The 23,143-nt window shown below is 38.6% G+C and overlaps 1 protein-coding gene across 1 annotated transcript in view; it reads left to right on the plus strand.

Annotated features, from left to right (window-relative positions):
• Positions 1–233: 233 nt before the first annotated feature.
• Positions 234–23,143, plus strand: part of chd6 (chromodomain helicase DNA binding protein 6) — a gene marked incomplete at its 3' end in the record, with an annotated part of 205,762 nt that continues 182,852 nt past the window's right edge. The window contains exon 1 of the mRNA XM_079578449.1: positions 234–282. The remainder of the gene's footprint in view (positions 283–23,143) is intronic.

Consider the following 23,143-nt stretch of genomic DNA (forward strand, 5'->3'; position numbering starts at 1 on the left):
TTCCCCAAAAACAACCCTCAAACCCCGCACGATATGTCCACTTAAAAAAAAAAAACCCCACACATTGCATTGCACAGACTTGCGCGGCGGCTGCTGCTCCCTCCTCCGTCTGCGCTCCCCATCCCGTCCCGCTCTCCCCTCCCACCTCCGCTCGCTAATTTTTTATGCATTTTTCTAAAACTGTCATGGCGATTTGGTGTCCTTGGAAATAAAACAAGCGAGCCAGCGTTTTCTCGGGCTTTCAACTGGGGGGGGGAGATGTCTGGCCGGTGTCCGAAGCAGGTGAGCGCACACCGTCCGGGGGGGTGGTGAGGGAGGGAGGCAGGGTTTTTCGGGCTGCGGGGTTAGACGGCTCGAAGAGGAGTTTTTTAAGCCGCCGTCCACACGTGTAAAGGGCTGTTCTTTTTCCCCCCACCTCCTCCCCGACACAACAGCGATGCAGTGACATTACCGACGCTAGCGCGAGGGAAGGCTAACGCTAGGGCTGTTGCTAACCGTTGGAAGTAGGGCACACAATGTCTCGGGTTTTGTCCCCCCCCGTGTATGTGTGTGTTTTTAGCGTGCTGGTGGCGGTGCTCCTTCCCCGTGGCTAAGTGTTCCTCGGGGTTTGCCGGTAACTTGGTTTTAAGCTAGCTCCCTCTTCCCCAACTTGTGGCAATACGGCGGAGAGAGTGGTGGTGGTGGGGGGGGGGGAAGAGAGCTAGCTTGTGGGTTAGCCCCTGCGTCTGCTAGCATTGATTATGAGGCAAAACGTCAAAGAGGAGAAGAAGAAGAAGAGGTGTGAGAGCTAGGGGTGTTAGCGTGCTAGCTCTCAGGGAGGAGGAGGAGGAGGAGGGGGTGATTGGGTAAATAGCTTGATTATAACAAACAAAGGGTCGCAGTACCTGGCCAGGTGCAGCGGACAAAAGCTGCACTGTGTTGTGGGGCACATGTGGGGAGAAGACTTGAGTGGTGCTGATGAAGCCTGTGTTTTTTCCTGCTGGGGAGGGAGATGCTTGTGGTTCAGGCACACGGCACATGTGACTGCTGTGAATAGGATGAGATTGAGCAGAATCGGGCAGTTTTGCTGGGGGAAAGTGCGGGTGTGATTGTGGTGTTAACCTCGTAACCCCCGTCGGAACCAGTGTTCGTTTTAGTTTGAGTCAAAGTGGTGTTTTTCATGACAAAAATTGGACTAAAACTAGATTAAAAGTTCCTCATGAGACTAAAACTGTGACTAAAATGTCCAGATGTTTTAGTCGACTAAAATAAGACTAAATAAAAATGACTGAATGAGACTAAAACTAAAACTAATCGATTACTAAAATAGTTGTCAACTATTTCAGTAATCGATTAATCGTTTTCTAGTAAACACAGACTAAAATAGAGCAAAAAAGACATGACAATTATGTATTTTGGATGAAAACCGATCAGCCAAACTTCTATTGAGCGTCCGAAAGAGCCTCAGATCAAGATCAGCTCTGAGCTTTGTTCATGTGGAGCAGAAACATGAAGAAGAAGATGATTAAATATGATTATAATCAATATTATCAATGCAAAGTCCACTAAATTCGTCTTAAATTTAGGCGACTAAAACTAGACTAAAATCGAATTACATTTTCGTCAAAAGACTAAAACTAAAACTACATTAAAATATGTTGTCAAAATTAACACTGGTCAGAACCAAGCACATTTTCTGCTGTTTGGCTTTATCCAAATCGAAAAGTGTCTTGTAGAAAAAGCATCAAAATAGGGATGAAAACAAGACACAAATGTGACAAAAACGTGAGGGAAATAATGACAAAAAGCGACAAAAACACTGCAAAAAACGACTTGACAAAACTTTTGTAGGTCTTAGCTTTCAAATAAGGCATTACACTGTCGCTCTCCAGCAGGGTTCATTTCGTCGACTAAAATATTTAGTCTTAATTTTAGTCAAAGTGATATTATTGACGACTGAAACTAAATTAAAAGTTTCTCATGAGACTAAAACTGTGAATAAAATGTCCAGATATTTTGGTCGACTAAAATCAGACTAAATAAAAATGAAAAGGAGAGACTAAAATCATCCAAACTTGTATTGAGCGTCTGAAAGAGCCTCAGATCATGTAAATTCTCTGTTAAAGGATCAGCTCTGAGCTTTGTTCATGTGGAGCAGAAACATGAAGCAGAGGAACAACATTAAATATGATTATAATGAATATTATCAATGCAAAGTCCACTCAATTCGTCTTAAATTTAGTCGACTAAAACTAGACTAAAATTGAAGATATTTTTTTTGACTAAAACTAGACTAAAATCGAATTACATTTTCGTCAAAAGACTAAAACTAAATTAAAATATGTTGTCAAAATTAACACTGGTCAGAACCAAGCACATTTTCTGCAGTTTGGCTTTATCCAAATCGAAAAGCGTCTTGGAGAAAAAGCATCAAAGTAGGGATGAAAACAAGGAAGGAAACACAACACAAATGTGACAAAAACGTGAGGGAAATAATGACAAAAAGCGACAAAACCACTGCAAAAACGACTTGACAAAACTTTTGTAGGTCTTAGCTTTCAAATGAGGCGTTACACTGTCGCTCTCCAGCAGGGTTCATTTCGTCGACTAAAATATTGAGTCTTCATTTTAGTCAAAGTGATATTTTTGACGACTGAAACTAAATTAAAAGTTTCTCATGAGACTAAAACTGTGACTAAAATGTCCAGATGTTTTAGTCGACTAAAATAAGACTAAATAAAAATGAAAAGGAGAGACTAAAATCATCCAAACTTGTATTGAGCGTCTGAAAGAGCCTCAGATCATGTAAATTCTCTGTTAAAGGATCAGCTCTGAGCTTTGTTCATGTGGAGCAGAAACATGAAGCAGAGGAACAACATTAAATATGATTATAATGAATATTATCAATGCAAAGTCCACTCAATTCGTCTTAAATTTAGTCGACTAAAACTAGACTAAAATTGAAGATATTTTTTTTGACTAAAACTAGACTAAAATCGAATTACATTTTCGTCAAAAGACTAAAACTAAATTAAAATATGTTGTCAAAATTAACACTGGTCAGAACCAAGCACATTTTCTGCAGTTTGGCTTTATCCAAATCAAAAAGCGTCTCGGAGAAAAAGCATCAAAGTAGGGATGAAAACAAGGACGGAAACACAACACAAATGTGACAAAAACGTGAGGGAAATAATGACAAAAAGCGACATAAATACTGCAAAAACGACTTGACAAAACTTTTGTAGGTCTTAGCTTTCAAATGAGGCGTTACACTGTCGCTCTCCAGCAGGGTTCATTTCATCGACTAAAATATTTAGTGTTAATTTTAGTCAGTGATATTTTTGACGACTGAAACTAAATTAAAAGTTTCTCATGAGACTAAAACTGTGACTAAAATGTCCAGATATTTTAGTCGACTAAAATAAGAGTAAATAAAAAAAAGACTAAAATCATCCAAAATTGTATTGACAGTAGGGCTGAAACAACTAATCGATTACTAAAATAGTTGTCAACTATTTCAGGAATCGATTAATCGTTTTCTAGTGAACACAGACTAAAATAGAGCAAAAATAACATGACAATTATGTATTTTGGATGAAAACCTACTTTGTTTTTAAAGTGAGGGTCTGCAGTGTTTTGTACATCGTAAATTTCATAATTATCTGTCTTTGTCTCGTCCAATCAGAAAGCAGAATTAGCACAAAGAGCCTCCTGCAAATGTTTACTTTAAGTTTACTCCATCCACGTGTCCTCAAGCGGCGCCACTTTAGCTTATGTGATAAAAAAATGGAAAAAAAATACAATTTCCATACACCTTTCACAGCCGAGCGATTAATCGAGAAAATAATCGGTAGATAAATCGATTATCAAAATAATCTTTAGCTGCCGCCCTAACTGAGCGTCTGAAAGAGCCTCAGATCAGGATCAGCTCTGAGCTTTGTTCATGTGGAGCAGAAACATGAAGCAGAGGAACAACATTAAACATGATTATAATGAATATTATCAATGCAAAGTCGACTACATTTGTTTTAATTTTAGTCGACTAAAACTAGCCTAGCCTCAACTAAAATTGAACTACATTTTCGTCAAAAGACTGAGACTAAAACTACATTAAAATATCTTGTCAATATTAACACTGCTCTCCAGATTTGGGTAAAGCCGAACTCGGACTGAAGACGATGCGCTCGGAGTGAGAGGTTAAAATCAGGCAGTTACTGAGAGATGCTGTTGCTTTCTTGCATCGTATCATTGATTATTGATTGATTGATTACAGCCGGCCTGGAGTCGCTGCACAGGACGTTTTAGATCAACAACATCGTGTGAACATGAGTAATAATCATGAAACATTGTTAAAGGGATATTTCAGGATGTTTGACATATGGCCTCATTTCCTAGATATCCAGAGTGTTGCTGATTTCTGGAGATATTTTTTTGTTGTAATTCATGCAGTTCTTATATTTGAAGAGTTTCGTGGCGCTAGGCTAATGCAAGGCTAGTGCATGTCTATGGTATCAGCTAGCCTGCATTACAAACAGTCTGACCACAGAGCACCTGAGGCAAATCACTTATAACACCAGACTAACCATATACATGTCTGTGTCCATAGAGTCATGTTTGGAATATAACTGACCTGCATCACATGTAGGGATGCAACTAACGATTATTTTTTACGATTAATCGATTAATCGCTTGGCTGTGAATGCTGTAGGAATTTTTTATTTATTTTATTTTTTATCACATTATAAGTGGCGCTTAAAGCAGTACTAAGTAACGTGTTTACCTTAATAAACCCTCCCCGTAGTCCCTGTGGGGGTGATACAAGTGTTTATGGGATGATTGGAGGGTCTTTCATCGCCCCCTGGTGTCTCTGACCAGAAAACCATGTTTGTAACTTGACTGCCACCGGACCGGAGAAAGCAATACACACTAATGTAATCAGGAAGAAGAAGCTAACATGCTAACGGGCAAAGCTAACTGCGGGCTAACGTCACTTTAAACAGTATTTACAGCCAAGTTTGAGTGAAATGTTTTTATTTCCGTTGTCTAATTGGATGCACAGTGACCCTCTCTGCCTTCGCCTTTCCTGTCAGCGTAGTATTTACTCTCCAAGACAATTAATAAGTTATAAAATCGTAACTTGCTACGACACCTGCAGTTGCGCTTATGGCCTCTAGGGGGAAGAGTTACTTAGTACTGCTTTAAGTGGTGTTGATGGAGTAAACTAAAGGGAAATGTTTTTTGAAGGCCCTATTAATGAAATTTACCATGTGCAAAACACTACAGACCCTAAATATAAAATCAAAGTAGGTTTTCATCAAAAATACTACATTTTTTACGTCATTTTTGCTCCATTTTACTCTGTGTGAACCAGAAAATGATTAATCGATTACTAAAATTGTTGTCGACTATTTCAATAATCGATTAGTCGTTTCAGCCCTAATCACATGAATGATCGCATTTTGAGGGACTATTTTCTAGCAGATCACTCCGCCGCCGTGTAGCTTATACAACCACGAAGCTGATGCTGCTCAGATATAAGTGATTTTAAATGCAAAATGGTTAAAATTATTCTATGGACACAGACATGTATATGGTTAGTCTGGTGTTATAAGTGATTTGCCTCAGGTGCTCTGTGGAGCGGGTCACACTGTTGTTAATGCAGGCTAGCTGATACCATAGACATGCACTAGCCTTGCACTAGCCTAGCGCCACGAAACTCTTCAAACATAAGAACTGCATGAATTACAGAAAAAAATATCTCCAGAAATCAGCAACACTCTGGATAACGAGGAAATGAGGCCCTATGTCAAAAATCCTGAAATATCCCTTTAAGCTCTGAACCCCCACCAAACCTGAGCAGATTTTCTCCAGTTTGGCTTTGCCCGAATCTAAAAGTGTCAAAATAGCAATAAAAGGCTGAAAACATGATAAAAGAGCGACAAAAACATGAGGGAAAAAAAATGATGACAAATCGAGATTAGGTGATTCGTTAGGTGATTTTTGCAGGTCTTAGCTTTCAAATGAGGCGTTACTCTGGTTTAAAGGCTGTGAGCTCCAGTGGAGAAGCTTTTAGATTTAGGTTAAAGCTGAACCGGAGAAAATGCACTGGGTTTAAGTGGAGGGTTAACCTCTTAACCCCCACCTGCACAGAGCACACTTCCTCAGGTTTGGCTTCACCCAAATCTAAAAGCTTCTCAAAAAGTGTCAAAATAGCAACAAAAATGAGATGAAAACAAGGACGCAACAAAAGAGCGACAGAAAAGTGTAGGGCTGAAACAACTAATCGATTAATCGACGACTAATCGATTATTGAAATAGTCGACAACTATTTTAGTAATCGATTAATCGTTTTCTGGTTCACACAGACTCAAATAGAGCAAAAATAACATGAAAATGTAGTATTTTTGATGAAAACCTACTTTGTTTTTATAGCAAGTGTATGTAGTTCACTTTGTACATTGTAAATTTCCTGAATATCTGTTTGTGTCTCATCCAATCAGGAGCAGAATTAGCAACAAGAGCCTCCAACAAACATTTACTTTACGTTTCCTCCATCAACACGTCCTCAAGCGGATCCACTTTAGCTTCATGTGATAAAAAAAATGGAATTTTTTTTTTTTCCACCACCATTCATAGCCAAGCGACTAATCGATTAATCGTAAAAATAGTCGATGGATTAATCAATTACAGAATAATCGTTAGTTGCAGCCCTAGAAAAGTGACAAAAACTGATGATTTATTTTGTGTGTGACGAAAACACAACGGATAAAAAAAGTGACAACGCGAGGAAAAAGATCAGTTTAGATGAGCTTTCTTAATCAGTCTTAGCTTTCAAATGAGGCGTTACACTGGCCTTTTAGATTTGGATGAACCTGAACCGGAGAAAACGCATTTGGTTAAGGCGGGGGTTAAGAGGTTAAATAAATATAAAAACTGCATGAATTACAAAAAAAAAAATATCTCCAGAAATCAGCAACACTCCCTATGTCAAAAATCCTGAAATATCCCTTTAAGAAAAAATATTCTTATTTAATATTACTTGCGTTACCTTTAACTTCAGACTCAGGCGGTCAATTATACACAATCTATATTACATTTGTGAAATATTTAAACTTACAGACAGTCACTTTAAGGCATGTGTACTCATTCTTGCGTATCAAATATAATTCATTTATTCCGGCAGTTTAGTGATTCATGTTTCTAACCAAAGCTGTATGTTGTGATTTTTCTTTTCCCCCCTTAAACACATCAATGTTCTTACTATTGTTTGTATTCTGTAGTGGTTTTCTCATTCGTCTCACCTGTTGGATTCTGAGAAAACAGATGGTAAATGCTTGAAGTCCAGGACAGAGCTTTGATTGTGTTGTTTTCTCGGTACGAGGCCTTTAGGTTGATACTGTGAGTCGTTCGGTTTCTGAAAGTCGCTGTACGTCGGTTTTTTTCTGCTTTAGTGTCGTGAAAGTTTGTGAATGTCTTTCTTTTTCTTGCACAATGACGACACGTTTGTGACGACCACAAGTGGAAGTGGCCGGGGCTTTGAAGGAACTGTTTGTATTTCACTTTTCTTCTGCTATTTATAACACGGAAGGACATTTTGCCTGGTTCTCATCCACAACGGAGGATAAAAAAAAGTTTTGCGGCTGCTTGACTCTCTCACTAAAGGTCGGCTCACACTGCACGACTTTTACGCCCGATTTCGCTCTAATTCTCAGTCGTGCCGAGTCTAATGGAGTCGCGTCTAGTGGAAGGCGGTCACACGGAGTCGGGTCGTGTAGTGTGGGCGGTAGAAAGACGCAACAAGACTTCAGTCGTAGGAAATCAAACATGTTTGATTTTTAAGCCCGATTTCGGACGCACGGGAGAAACGTGGGTGATTTTATCGACACAAATGTGAATGACAGAGAGATATAAGTAAGGATTAAACAACTCTGAGCCTTAGTGCATTAGACGGTTCTAACGCCCGACACAGTGTTGTTCCTCCTGCATTATAACGTCTAACGCGGCTCCTCGTTGTTTAATCCGCTTATACCAGGGTCCCACAAACGTAACATTTATAATAAATGTGTTTTTCATTGACTAAAGTCACTAAATCTGCCAGACTACGGGACTATTTTGTGTGGGTTATTAGCCGGTCACTGAAGGCTGGTCTCAGAGCGAGTCATTCTCCGCAGCTATTACGAGGATCTCAGTCAGGCTCAACGACACAACATCAGCACAGAATCACAACACAACAGGACTAACCCGGAAACACTTTTCCCTGGAAGGAAACACCGATATGCGCCACTCGTGGGCAGGAGTTATTTACCTTTTACAAGGTTTAACCTGAAGCTAAAGCTAGCTAGCTCAACCAGCTCAACTGTTTATGGAAACAGCTGCGGTGGAGTCGCTCACACCTGGGCCCCCCCAACTCAAACTTTTATGTTTGACTTTACTAATCCAGACAAAGATGCTTCAATGCAGGATCATTTTATGTACGCCTGAACATGATGAATAGCCTTAACCGTTTCCAATAGAAATGTAAAGCTCATATGTTATTAACAGTAGCTAACCTAGCTGCTCACTCTCCTCTACAAACATTTAGCAAACACTAAATCCATCTCATACGTTCCTGTCAGTCACTAATTACGCCTTTATCTGAGTCAGCTGTGTCATGCGTTGCTATGGCGACGCCACAGCGGAGTGATATCCCAGTGATTTAACTACCGGACTACGTGTGCGGTTACACCAAAATAATGCACCAGCCAATCAGAATCCAGTATTCACCCAGACCGTGGTATAAAATGGTCCCGCTTCTTCCTGTCGCCGACTTTTATCTCCATGTGACAGAACTATAGCCCAGTTGAAGCTTGGTAGTAGCAGTAAGCTAGCGCTGCGGTGTTGTGACATTGTTGACACCGTTGACCAATCGGGACACACACGTTATCCCGCGCTCACAAACACAGGCCTGTCTTTGTGGATTTGGGCTCAGTTTTGAAGCCGTAGAGACGACAGACGCGCTGTGTTATAAAACATCAGCTGTTTGTCAGAATCGTGTGTCGCTCTGACGATTCTCAGTCGTTAAGTGTGAACCCCCAGACGTTCTATAATCGCACTGAATCCAGTCGTGTAGTGTGGACCCCCCATTCTATATAACATCGTTTACGACTAGAAAAATCGTGTAGCGTGTGCTGACCTTAAGCTGTATATCCAAGCAATTCTAGATATGTCCTATATATTGTCAACTATTCTGTGTATTCATTGGAAAACAAAAGAACGCTTCACAACGGGCTAAAGACTTTGTAAATGCGCAACACTCAAAGTTGATTAGGATAATTGTTTGTTTAGGTAATTATTGTTATTGTTGGTGTGATTAGTTTTATTCTCCAGCGTCATTATGAATCAAATATTTTGATATTTATACAAAACCACACCGACAAGAGGAATATTGTTCATCCAATTACACAATGGAGATCATTTTTTCACTCAAACTTGGCTCTAAATACTGTTTAAGTGGTGCTAGCCCACAGTTACCTTTGCCTGTTAGCCTGTTAGCTTCTTTTTCGTGATTTTATAGTGTGTATTGGTGGCTCCGGTCTGGTGGCAGTGAAGTTGCAATTGTGGTTTTCTGGCCAGAGCCACCAGGGGGAGATGAAGAGACCCCCCAATCATCCCATAAACACTTGTATCACCCCCAGAGGGACTACGAAGAGGATTTATTAAGGTAAACACGTTACTTAGTGCTGCTTTAAAGGCCCTGTATCTGACTTTTCTTTTGTTTACAAAGATTGGAAGAGGAAGCAAGTAAAGTTCAAACTGTTAGTCGTGGTCCAGGAATGAGTTAAAGCTCGTTTCACAACTTTCTTGGGGGCATGACTGTTGTTTTTGCTGCTTCACGATTGATAAAAACACTTTACAATCAGATGCTTGGCACAAAGGTATTTTTTTTTCTTTTTTGAAAGCTCGACTTTTACAATATACTGAAGGACAAGCGAGTTCTGTTTATCTGCAGGATGTGCTTTTGTACCTTGTGTGTCACAGTATAGACTATTGAAAGCAATTTGTTCCGGTTTATTTCCCCTTACAATGGCTAAAGGTTTCTAAGTGGGAGACACTGAGTAAACCTTCACAGACACATTCGTATAGAAAACACTCCATATTGGATTGAAGGGCTACGGCTGTATCCGAATGTCCGCACTATTCCCTATATAGTGACTATATAGTGCTCACGCCATGTTGTCGGGGTGTCCGAATGTCCAGAGAGAAAAAAGTAGTGCACTCAAATTTTCCCACAATGCATCTGGAAAAGTAGTGAGCATCGATGGTCACTAAACTGGTCAATATAGACCACAATGCATTGCGAGAGTCGGAGAAGAGCCTGACAGAGACAGGTCTGTGAACTAAACACGACTGAAGTAAATCAGCTGTTTCAGTCGAGTGTTTGTGTTTCTCATGAATAAACGACCTCAATATAAACGGTTACAGTGACAAGATGCTAACGTTAGCTGCTAACCTTTAGCTGGAGCTGTTAAATGACCGACAGCTTCATGCTAACGTTAGCTGCTAACCTTTAGCTGGAGCTAAATGACCGACAGCTTCCTCTCGAATAATCCAAGTCATTCACGTAAAATCCATGTGAAGTAAAAGCGCATCTGACTCGTATTTATCCATAAATATTCCACTGTCTCTGAGTCTGGTTGGTCTTTATCGTAGAAATACTTTATTCCCGGAGTTTCGCGAACTTTTAGCAGATGTAGTCACTCAATCTGCTGGCGCTTCGGACACCGGGCTCTGACCGACTTTGGCGTCTCTGAGCTCACGCTGGGGTGACTTTTTTTTTTTTTTTTGTCGCTTTTTTGTGATATAGTAACGCCTGTAAAAGTGCCAAAACAGTCGTTCTCTTTCATAAAATAAACGTTTGTAATAAATAAATAAACAAATGAATTAATAATTCAATAAATAAATTCAAATTAAAAAAAACTAAAAAAAAACATATCTGCAGCCGCAGCGCGTGACGTCACGCAGAGCGGAGAAAGTCGTGTCTTGTGTCCGAATCGCCAACAGAATCGGTGACTATATAGTGACTATATAGTGCGGGCCTATGTAGTGAATGAGGGGTTAGGGACTAGGGTGGACATTAGGATACAGCCTACGTCTGTAAAAGTACTATATCTTAAAGCCACACCGTGTAGGATTTGAGAATTGAAATGCAGGCATTTATTTGAAGACAGATGTTTTTATCAATGAAAAATACCTTTATAAATGAACAAACAAACATGTGCCTTTTGCTGTGAGCGGCTCAGCTCTCCTAAGACATGACTAACTTCACCAGGAGTGGGTACGTCTCCAGCCCGTCATGGAGATGTCGACCAGAGGTTACATTAACCGAAAATTCTCCGTCATTTACGGAATATTTTTTACTTTGACGGAAAATTTCAAAGGCCGTCCGTCATTTTGAAGGATTGAAGATCAAGCCGCAGCTCTGCTGTTTTTCAGAGCGCGCGGGGCTCTCTCTCTCTAAAGTTTCACACCGGGTCTTACAAGTTGTATCACTGCCTCGCTCGCTAACTTTCCTGACCCGGGCGCTAACAACAACACGGGGAAGAAAACCACGATGCAAACGCGGTTAAAGGCTAATAATATCCTTCCCATCTGGAGTCGCTCTTCTCACGTAAGTCTCAGGACGAGCTCATCTATGTCCCCCCCCCCTCTCTCTTTCCCTCCCCGTGTGCGTAGAGGCGGCCTGTAGTGCAGTGATGGAACTGGTAAACATTGTTTACCAGTTCCACCGTTTCTTACATTCCGTTGAAATTGAAAAAAATGCAAATAATAAGCGCCACTTTACATTTGTATGAGCGTAATCTGAGCCTTGATGTTGAAAGTCGTCTCCTCTCAGACTTTTACGCTCGAGTTTATTCACATTTCTGTTGCAAAATGTACCAAGACTGTTCAGATCAGGTTTAGTTTAGCTCCATTTATCCTGCAATCTCACATTTTTACAAACAGAAATAATATGCAGCTTATTACAAACAAAACGCTTATGAGAGATTAATTCATGAAGGATAAAAATTGCTCATGACGGATTTTTTTCAACCCTGTCCTTCAAAATGAAGGAGAGAAATTATCCCGAGCGAAACCACTGATGTCGACTAAAGTCAGCAGAATTTGACATTTGAATAGGCTAACAGTATAGTCCAAATTGTTACGTAGTGTGCCTTTAAATTGCCTGGCCCTGCTGCTGCAACTGTTTAGAGAAAGCTTATTTTGGTTTAACAATAATACCGACCGAGGATAAGATGATATTCACTGGGTCCTATTAGTGAATCAAAGGACTCGTCTGTTCCCTCTATCGACCACTCTTTAGTTCATTTACAGAGTGATGTTGATTTCTGGAGAGAGATATGTTTTTTAAAGCAGTACTAAGTAACGTGTTTACCTTAATAAATCCTCCCCGTAGTCCCTGTGGGGGTGATACAAGTGTTTATGGGATGATTGGAGGGTCTTTCATCGCCCCCTGGTGTCTCTGGCCAGAAAACCATGTTTGCAACTTGACTGCCACCGGTCCGGAGAAAGCAATACACACTAATGGAATCAAGAAGAGGAAGCTAACAGGCTAACGGGCAAAGCTAACTGCGGGCTAACGTCACTTTAAACAGTATTTACAGCCAAGTTTGAGTGAAAAAAAATATTTCCATTGTATAATTAGATGCACAGTAACCCTCTGTCCCCTCGCCTTTCCTGTCAGCGTAGGATTTACTCTCCAAGACAATTAATAAGTTAAAAAATCGTAACTTGCTACAACACCTGCAGTTGCGCTTATGGCCTCTAGGAGGAAGAGTTACTTAGTACTGCTTTAATTCATGCAGTCCTTATATTTGAAGAGTGTCATGGTACTAGGCTAGTGCTAGGCTAGTGCATGTCTATGGTAACTAGTAGCCCGCATTAAAAACCTCTTTTAAATCATGGGGTCGTCCTCCAAACATTGCCATATCTGATTTGTAGAAGCTCCTTTGCAGTGTCAAATTTTTTTTTTCAATTTTAGTCTAGTTTTAGTCGACTAAATTGAAAGTAAATTTAGTCGACTAAATTTAAGACTAATTTAGTGGACTTTGCATTGATAATATTCATTATAATCATATTTAATGTTGTTCCTCTGCTTCATGTTTCTGCTCCACATGAACAAAGCTCAGAGCTGATCCTTTAAACATGATCTGAGGCTCTTTCAGACGCTCAATACAAGTTTGGATGATTTTAGTCTCTCCTTTTCATTTTTATTTAGTCTGATTTTAGTCGACTAAAATATCTGGACATTTTAGTCACAGTTTTAGTCTCATGAGAAACTTTTAATTTAGTTTTAGTCCAATTTTAGTCGACAAAAATATCACTTTGACTAAAATTAAGACTAAATATTTTAGTCGACGAAATTAACACTGGTGCTTTGTGAATTCCACCTGTAGTGATGCGGCCGCAGGTAAACTACTGTAGATCTGGTAAGCTAGCAGATCACTCCGCCGCTGCGTAGCTACAACCAGGAAGCTGATGCTGCTCAAATATAAATTCTTTTAAATGCAAAATGGTTATATTTAGAAAATATTCAGTCAACACAGACATTTATATGGTTAGTCTGGTGTTATAAGTGATTTGCCTCAGGTGCTCTGTGCTCGGGTCAGACTGTTTAATGCAGGCTACTAGTTACCATAGACATGCACTAGCTTAGCATTAGCCTAGCACCACTAAACTCTTCAAATATAAGGACTGCGTGAATTAAACACTCTGGATAACTAGGAAATGAGGCCCTATGTCAAGTTTTGATTTATTTAGTGGACCGTTTATTTCATACACGGCAACATCTGTGATCACAAAGCCTGTTCCTGGAATGAACTTCGCTCCCACTTGAAGCTTAATGAGTTGGTCTCACTTCAGATGTTCGAGAGACTTTTCAATGTTTGGCCAGAAACGTCCTCATGCTGCACGTTCTTTGTCTGATTGAACTCAATGGAACTTTTTTTAACTTAATTTTAAGGCCTGAGTGTCTGCGTCTTGGCCTAAAAGATAGTTTTTTTTTACTCATTGAGGTTCTCCTGGTGAAATAAAGGATAAAGGAGATTAAAATTGTCCATGATGTGCAGAGTGTAGATCATTATTTTCTCTCCCTACTCGCGCGCTCATTATTTTGACAAGCGTCCCTCCAGATGAACGTCCATATTGTCGCCCCACCTGCTCGATGGCCGACGTAAACGATGTTGAAAAGTGCACGGACCATTTGCCGTTTCTCTCCGTCTCCCACAGTTCACTCCCGTCTAATGTCTTTGTCCATTTAGGGCGAAATCAAAAGCAGAGGGCGCGTTCACATAGCGCTCGTACACAGGGGTGGACTGGCCATGTGTCCGTTCTGGAAGAGCACAGAAGGGCCACCGGTCCCGCCTCAACCGAGCTTTACCCAAATCTAAAAGCTAGAAAGAAAAGCATCAAAATAGCGAGAAAAAGAGGATGAGAACATGAGGAAAACACAACAAAAAATGATAGAAAAAATAATTTAAAATTCAACAAAAATGTGACAAAAATGTGACAAAAATTCAACAAAAAAATTACAAAAATGTGACAAAAATTCAACAAAAATGTGACAAAAATGTGACAAAAATTCAACAAAAATGTGACAAAAATTCAACAAAAATTCAACAAAAATTCAACAAAAATTCAACAAAAATTCAACAAAAATTCAACAAAAATTCAACAAAAATTCAACAAAAATTCAACAAAAATGTGACAAAAATGTGACAAAAATGTGACAAAAATTCAAAAAAAATTCAAAAAAAATTCAACAAAAATTCAACAAAAATTCAACAAAAATTCAACAAAAATTCAACAAAAATTCAACAAAAATTCAACAAAAATTCAAAAAAAATTCGACAAAAATGTGACAAAAATTCAACAAAAACTCAACAAAAATGTGACAAAAAGAGGACAGAATGCCTTTGGTTCAGGCGGGGGGGTAAGAGGTTAAAATATGTATTTGTGGAAGTGTCGCATTTACGCCAATTTGGGCCAGGCTGGTCAGAGTCCAGGGCTGTTTTTCAGTCCCAGTCCACCCCTGCTCGTACACTAGAAATAAAACATGTTCGTGACCATTGACCCCTTTTCTTCAGGCCTTTTTCAATCATGTTTCCATCACTTTGTAATCTCATGTTTTAATGTATATTTGTCATGGATGGTTCTGTAGTTGTTTCTGACGCGGCTGCCAGTGTTTATTTGCACGTCGCAGAGCCCAGTAAGTTATTTTTGTTTGAACTACCACACTGATATAGGCCTATACGTGGGTTACTGTGGTGCATGTCACTTGAAGTCATAAATTGACCACGGGTCCGATGAGTTTTCAGTTTTACACAGAGACTTCCTGTCATGTGTAGGTTAAACGTTAAACGGTACACCCAGAGTTATGATGGAGCTATGATGGAGCTATGACAGAGTTATGATAGAGTTATGATAGAGTTATGATAGAGCTATGATAGAGCTATGATAGAGCTATGATAGAGCTATGATAGAGCTATGATAGAGCTATGATAGAGCTATGATAGAGCTATGATAGAGTTATGATAGAGTTATGATAGAGCTATGATAGAGCTATGATAGAGCTATGATAGAGCTATGATAGAGCTATGATAGAGCTATGATAGAGCTATGATAGAGTTATGACAGAGCTATGACAGAGTTATGATAGAGCTATGATAGAGCTATGATAGAGTTATGATAGAGCTATGATAGAGCTATGATAGAGTTATGATAGAGCTATGATAGAGCTATGACAGAGCTATGACAGAGTTATGATAGAGCTATGATAGAGCTATGATAGAGCTATGATAGAGCTATGACAGAGCTATGACAGAGCTATGACAGAGCTATGATAGAGCTATGATAGAGCTATGATAGAGCTATGATAGAGCTATGATAGAGCTATGATAGAGCTATGATAGAGCTATGATAGAGCTATGATAGAGCTATGATAGAGCTATGATAGAGCTATGATAGAGTTATGATAGAGCTATGATAGAGCTATGATAGAGCTATGATAGAGCTATGATAGAGCTATGATAGAGTTATGATAGAGCTATGATAGAGCTATGATAGAGCTATGATAGAGTTATGATAGAGCTATGATAGAGCTATGATAGAGTTATGATAGAGTTATGATAGAGCTATGATAGAGCTATGACAGAGTTATGACAGAGCTATGACAGAGCTATGACAGAGCTATGACAGAGCTATGACAGAGCTATGACAGAGCTATGATAGAGCTATGATAGAGCTATGATAGAGCTATGATAGAGCTATGATAGAGCTATGATAGAGCTATGATAGAGCTAGGATAGAGTCATGATAGAGTTATGATAGAGCTATGATAGAGCTATGATAGAGCTATGATAGAGTTATGACAGAGTTATGATAGAGCTATGATAGAGCTATGATAGGGCTATGACAGAGCGATGATAGAGCTATGGTAGAGCTATGATAGAGTTATGATAGAGCTATGATAGAGCTATGATAGAGCTATGACAGAGCTATGATAGAGTCATGATAGAGTTATGATAGAGCTATGATAGAGCTATGATAGAGTTATGATAGAGTTATGATAGAGCTATGATAGAGCTATGATAGAGCTATGATAGAGTTATGACAGAGTTATGATAGAGCTATGATAGAGCTATGATAGGGCTATGATAGAGCTATGATAGAGTTATGACAGAGCTATGATAGAGCTATGACAGAGCTATGATAGAGTTATGATAGAGCTATGACAGAGCTATGACAGAGCTATGATAGAGCTATGACAGAGCTATGATAGAGCTATGATAGAGCTATGATAGAGCTATGACAGAGCTATGATAGAGCTATGATAGAGCTATGATAGAGCTATGACAGAGCTATGATAGAGCTATGATAGAGCTATGATAGAGCTATGACAGAGCTATGACAGAGCTATGACAGAGCTATGACAGAGCTATGACAGAGTTATGATAGAGCTATGATAGAGCTATGACAGAGCTATGACAGAGTTATGATAGAGCTATGACAGAGCTATGACAGAGCTATGACAGAGCTATGACAGAGCTATGATAGAGCTATGATAGAGCTATGATAGAGCTATGATAGAGCTATGATAGAGCTATGATAGAGCTATGATAGAGCTATGACAGAGCTATGACAGAGCTATGATAGAGCTATGACAGAGTTATGATAGAGCTATGACAGAGCTATGATAGAGCTATGATAGAGCTATGACAGAGCTATGACAGAGTTATGATAGAGCTATGACAGAGCTATGATAGAGCTATGACAGAGTTATGATAGAGCTATGACAGAGCTATGATAGAGCTATGATAGAGCTATGACAGAGCTATGACAGAGTTATGATAGAGCTATGACAGAGCTATGATAGAGCTATGACAGAGCTATGATAGAGCTATGATAGAGCTATGATAGAGCTATGATAGAGCTATGACAGAGCTATGACAGAGCTATGACGGAGCTATGACGGAGCTATGACGGAGCTATGACGGAGCTATGACGGAGCTATGACGGAGCTATGACGGAGCTAGGACAGAGCTAGGACAGAGCTAGGACAGAGCTAGGACAGAGCTAGGACAGAGCTATGACAGAGCTAGGACAGAGCTAGGACAGAGCTAGGACAGAGCTAGGACAGAGCTAGGACAGAGCTATGAAAGAGCTAGGATATAGAGTTCATCCTTTCAAACCAGTGAATAGACCGCTTACATGTTGCGCATCATCTGACTGCATTTCGAGAGTATAAATGAACGTCTTTGCCCTTTTGCCTTCGGTGAAATCATTAATGAACGGCTCCAGCGTGAGAGTCGTTCGTTTCATTGTGCAGACACGGAGTTGTGACCTTAAATGTAACACGCCGGTGTAAATACAGCGCAGTGTAGCAGAGGTGCAGATCGGATTAGCTCTGGTGCCGCCGCGACGGGGATTTAAAGGAGCTTTTTATAATTAACCGAAGGCTGCGGCGATAACGGGCCTCGCGATTTATGCTAAACGAACCTGCTTTTGAGAGTGTCACCATGTTAATGTGTCAAAATGATAGTTATTGCAATACGGTGACGCAATTTCTACATCACAAGAAGCCACGGCATACTGGAAAATGAGCTCGATGTACACGTTTAATGCTGGGTGTCTTTAAAAGTGGGTGTAAAAATGAGAGGAGAATAGATAATAGATAAATTGTCACTTTAGCGCAGATGCAGGTGGTTTTCTTCAATATGTTAAAGCAAGGGAAGGCTGTAAACCATGAACCGAGTCTATAAACCATGGCTGAATCAGGACTGATGATGTGAAACTTGAGTTCTTGAGCAAAGATAAGCGCTTGGTTACGGTATTGACAAGAAGAGAGACATATTTACCTTCAGCACAGGAGCAGCGGCGTGAGGGGAGACAGATTGTGTGTGGAAAAGGGAGACATGTTTGGTACAAAGATCCTTCAGCTACTGGAAATATGGGGAAACAATTATAAATCCAATACTTAGGGCTGCGCAATTAATCGAAATTCGATTACGATTTCGATTACAACAATAAACGATTACGAAATTAGCATAATCGCAAAAAATCGATTATAATTTTCAATTTTTTTTTTTCAAATTGTTTTTATTTAAAAAAAAAAAATCACATTTTTTCCCCTAATTTTTAATTTTGGGATTTTTGTCATTTTTTTGATGTTTTTTGTCATTTTTTTGATGGATTTTTGTCATTTTTTTAAATGTTTTTTTGTCATTTTTTTGATGGATTTTCGTCACTTTTTTGCTGGATTTTTGTCATTTTTTTGATGTTTTTTTTGTCATTTTTAAATGTTTTTTTGTCATTTTTTTGATGGATTTTCGTCACTTTTTTGCTGTATTCTTGTCATTTTTTTGATGTTTTTTTGTCACTTTTTTGATGGATTTTTTGTCTTTTTTTTGCTGGATTTTTGTCATTTTGTTGATGTTTTTTGTCATTTTTTTAATGTTTTTTTGTCTTTTTTTTGATGGATTTTTGTCATTTTTTTAAATGTTTTTTTGTCATTTTTTTGATGGATTTTCGTCACTTTTTTGCTGGATTTTTGTCATTTTTTTGATGTTTTTTTTGTCACTTTTTTGATGGATTTTTTGTCTTTTTTTTGCTGGATTTTTGTCATTTTGTTGATGTTTTTTGTCATTTTTTTAATGTTTTTTTGTCATTTTTTTGATGGATTTTCGTCACTTTTTTGCTGGATTCTTGTCATTTTTTTAATGTTTTTTTGTCATTTTTCTGATGGATTTTTGTCATTTTTTTGATGGATTTTCGTCACTTTTTTAATGGATTTTTTTAAAGGCAACAAATAATCGTTTAAATAATCGTGATTTCAATTATGACAAAAATAATCGTGATTATTATTTTTTCAATAATCGAGCAGCCCTACCAATACTCACCCTATTTTCCTACTCCAAAAAAAGGCAATAAGAATTATCACTAAAGCAGATTTCTATGCACCGACGAACCCTGTCTTTGTAGAGCTGAGCCGACTGAAAATCCAGGATCTTGTTGATCTAAATACATTAGTAATAGTGTACAAAGCATTTAACAATCTTCTCCCTCCTCCAGGAGCTTTTTGAACACAGGAAAAGTCAGTATAACCTCCGACGAACTGCTATTTTCAAAAAAGCAAAAGCTAAAAAGAATAAAAAGAGTGGATGTGTTTCTGTGAGAGGAGTTAATCTGTGGAAGATCAGTTTAAACTGTCCCAAACAGTCAAAGCTTTCAAAAAGTGGTTTAAAAGCTGCTAAAATTCAAGAATATATAAGTTTAGGAGGAATAAAGTAAGTATTAAGTAATTAAGTATGAAACATATTTGTTGGAATATTGAAATGTATGTCACTAACTTCAGATACAGGATTATTTCTCTTCTGTTTAACACTTGATATTGTTCATTATTAATGTTTTGTTTTCTCTGGTGAAGTCTGTAAACTGGGTTAGGACGTTATAAGTTTTCACTTCAGCCTAAACCCTGTCGGTCGTGTTGTCCACAAAGAATTGGAAATGTTTTTACGTTTAAAGTAATGAACTACTACTACTACTACTACTACTACTACTACTACTACTACTACTACTACTACTACTACTACTACTACTACTACTACACAGTGTTGTTTTACAGAGCTGATGCATACGAGGCAAGTGTGTCTATAGAGCACAATTCATACACGAGGCGATTCAAAGTGCCTCACAGCTGCATGACATTACAAGAGTCATAACAACGCCGCACGAGAGGTGACTTCCTGTTTTGATCCAGAACGCCACAATAAAAGCACACAGCTCGTCTCATTGATTAGTTAAGCATGGAACGAGTGACATGACAAAAATGTAATCAAACACACACATTTTAAGTGTTTTGTCTGTTAATTTTCATTAATTTTCATTTGTTTTCTTTATTTCATTCATTTAAAAATGCAACAACAGCATTTAGCATGAATGAAAAGGAGCAGAAAGAATGTCTGCCCCTCATCAACACAAAATCATTTACAGTTACAGTTCATTTAAATGTTAAACTGTCTCATGCAGCCAAGACATCAAAATAGGGCTGTGCAATTAATCGAAATTCGATTACGATTTCGATTACAACAATAAACGATTACAAAATTAGCATAATCGCAAAAAATCGATTATAATTATTTTTTTCAATTTTATTTTTATTTTTTCAATTTTTTATTTTTTTCACTTTTTTTTTCACTTTTTTTTTCTAATTTTTAATTTTGGGATTTGTGTCATTTTTTTGCTGGATTTTTGTCATTTTTTGCTGGATTTTTGTCATTTTTTGATGGATTTTTGTCATTTTGTTGATGTTTTTTGTCATTTTGTTGATGTTTTTTGTCATTTTGTTGATGTTTTTTGTCATTTTGTTGATGTTTTTTGTCATTTTGTTGGTGTTTTTTTGTCATTTTTTTTGATGGATTTTTGTCTTTTTTTGATGGATTTTTGTCACTTTTTTGATGTTTTTTTGTCATTTTTTTGGATATTTTTTTGTCATTTTTTTGCTGGATTTTTGTCACTTTTTTGATGGATTGATGGACAAATAATCGTTTGAATAATCGTGATTTCAATTATGACAAAAATAATCGTGATTATTATTTTTTCAATAATCGAGCAGCCCTACATCAAAACACAAAATCCAAATTACATAAATAAAGTTGATCTGCTCCTCCGCAGTGTCATATTTTTGCAACGTTGATAATTTTACATATTTCTTAAACACATCACTGGACTTAGAAGTTTTTTTTAACTTTATAATCAAGACTGTTCCACAGAGCGACATCTTTCCTTTGCTAAAAACCTCAGTACCTTTTAGTTCATATCTGCTTTTTCTCTTATTGAATCTGTTTTGTAAATTATTTGGTAAACTTTCCAGGTGAGCTTTATACATGTTTTTAAAAGGCTAAACTCTACCGATTCACAAAATGTCAGTGTTTTTAGTTGTATGAATGTTAATAGTGAGGCAGAAAGAAAGTTGAACTAATGAATCGATGTTTGGCTGAGCTGAAGTTTCTCCTCATGTTCTGACGTCTCCTCCTGTTTCAGAAGCTCCTTTCTCACAGTCGCTGCTTTTAGTCTGTGTCTCTGTTGAAAAAGGTTGATAATTCGTCTGCAGAAGCGCCGCGTCTCCTCCCCCGTCTGATGTTGAGGTTCTCGCGTCCGCAGCAGCGTTGGTGCTGCCGCACGGTGCATCATGGGAAATGTAGTTCTAACGTGTTTAATGCAATTTACCGGCGGGCCACATATAATGTAAATAAGTAATTACCTCGCGGGCCGCATGTCTGAGACGCCTGGTCTACATGTTCCAGCCATGTCCTAAGCCAGGGGTGTCCAAACTCTTTTCATGGGGGGCCACATACTGAAGCGTACACAGGGTGAAGGGCCATAGATCGGTGGTTAGTGCCGCAAAACCTTTGACTAGCAGAGGTTTAAATTGCGCCCCACACCTTTATTTCTGCTCAAAATCTTCATGCCAGCTCTGTCTCACAGTAAAAGGTTAGTTGTTTGGTTAGAATTGTGTGGAATTGTTCATTGTTTTGCTCATCACCTCGACTATTGCATTGAATATGACTTGTTTTTTTTTTTTTTTAGAGGGCCGGTCTTGACCCAAAAGTCCCGGGCCGATTTTTTCTGCCCGTCCAGCCCTGACAGCCCCGGTGTTGCATATGTTCTGTACAGGGGCTGGACTGGGACTGAAAAAACAGCCCTGAACTCTGACCAGCCGGGCACAAATGAGCGTAAATGTGACACTTCCACAAATACTTATTTTAACCTCTTACCCCCCGCCTAAACCAAATGCATTCTGTCCTCTTTTGGCTGTGTAACACCTCATTTGAAAGCTAAGACCCACAAAACTGACCTTTTTCCACGCGCTGTTGCTGTGATGTGTCACCTTTTGTATGTTTTTTTTTCTCTTTCTTTCATTTTTGTCACATTTTTGTCACATTTTTGTCGAATTTTTGTCACATTTTTGTCACATTTTGGTAGAATTTTGGTAGAATTTTTGTCACATTTTTGTCGCATTTTTGTCACATTTTTGTCACATTTTTGTCACATTTTTGTCACATTTTTGTCACATTTTTGTCACATTTTTGTTGAATTTTTGTCGAATTTTTGGCGAATCTTTGTTGCATTTTTGTCACATTTTTGTCGAATTTTTGTCACATTTTTGTTGAGTTTTTGTTGCATTTTTGTCTAATTTTTGTCGAATCTTTAATTATTTTTTCTATCTTTTTTGTTGTGTTTTGTTGTCCGTGTTTTTCTCATGTTTTCATCCTCTCTTTCTCGCTATTTTGATGCTTTTCTTTTAGCTTTTAAATTTGGGTAAAGCTCGGTTGAGGCGGGCCCTTCTCTGCTCTTCCAGAACGGACATACGGCCAGTCCGCCCCTGGTTCTGTATAATCCACCAACCTTTATCATGTTTTTTATTTCCATGTGACGCCTCTCCACCGCGAGCTCTCACATTTCCTCTGTGCTAATCGCTATTAAACGCAGCGATTCAATTAGAAATACTTAAAATCTATCACAGATATCTTCATAACAAGCTTCCTGTCAACCACCGCCTCCTCTTCTGTCTCCTGTTTGGGGAGCGGCGCGAGGAAGCCAGTTTCACGCTTTGATCCCGTTTGGAAAG

This window comes from Gobius niger (assembly GCF_951799975.1).
Source record: "Gobius niger genome assembly, chromosome: 20".
Lineage (NCBI taxonomy): Eukaryota > Metazoa > Chordata > Actinopteri > Gobiiformes > Gobiidae > Gobius > Gobius niger.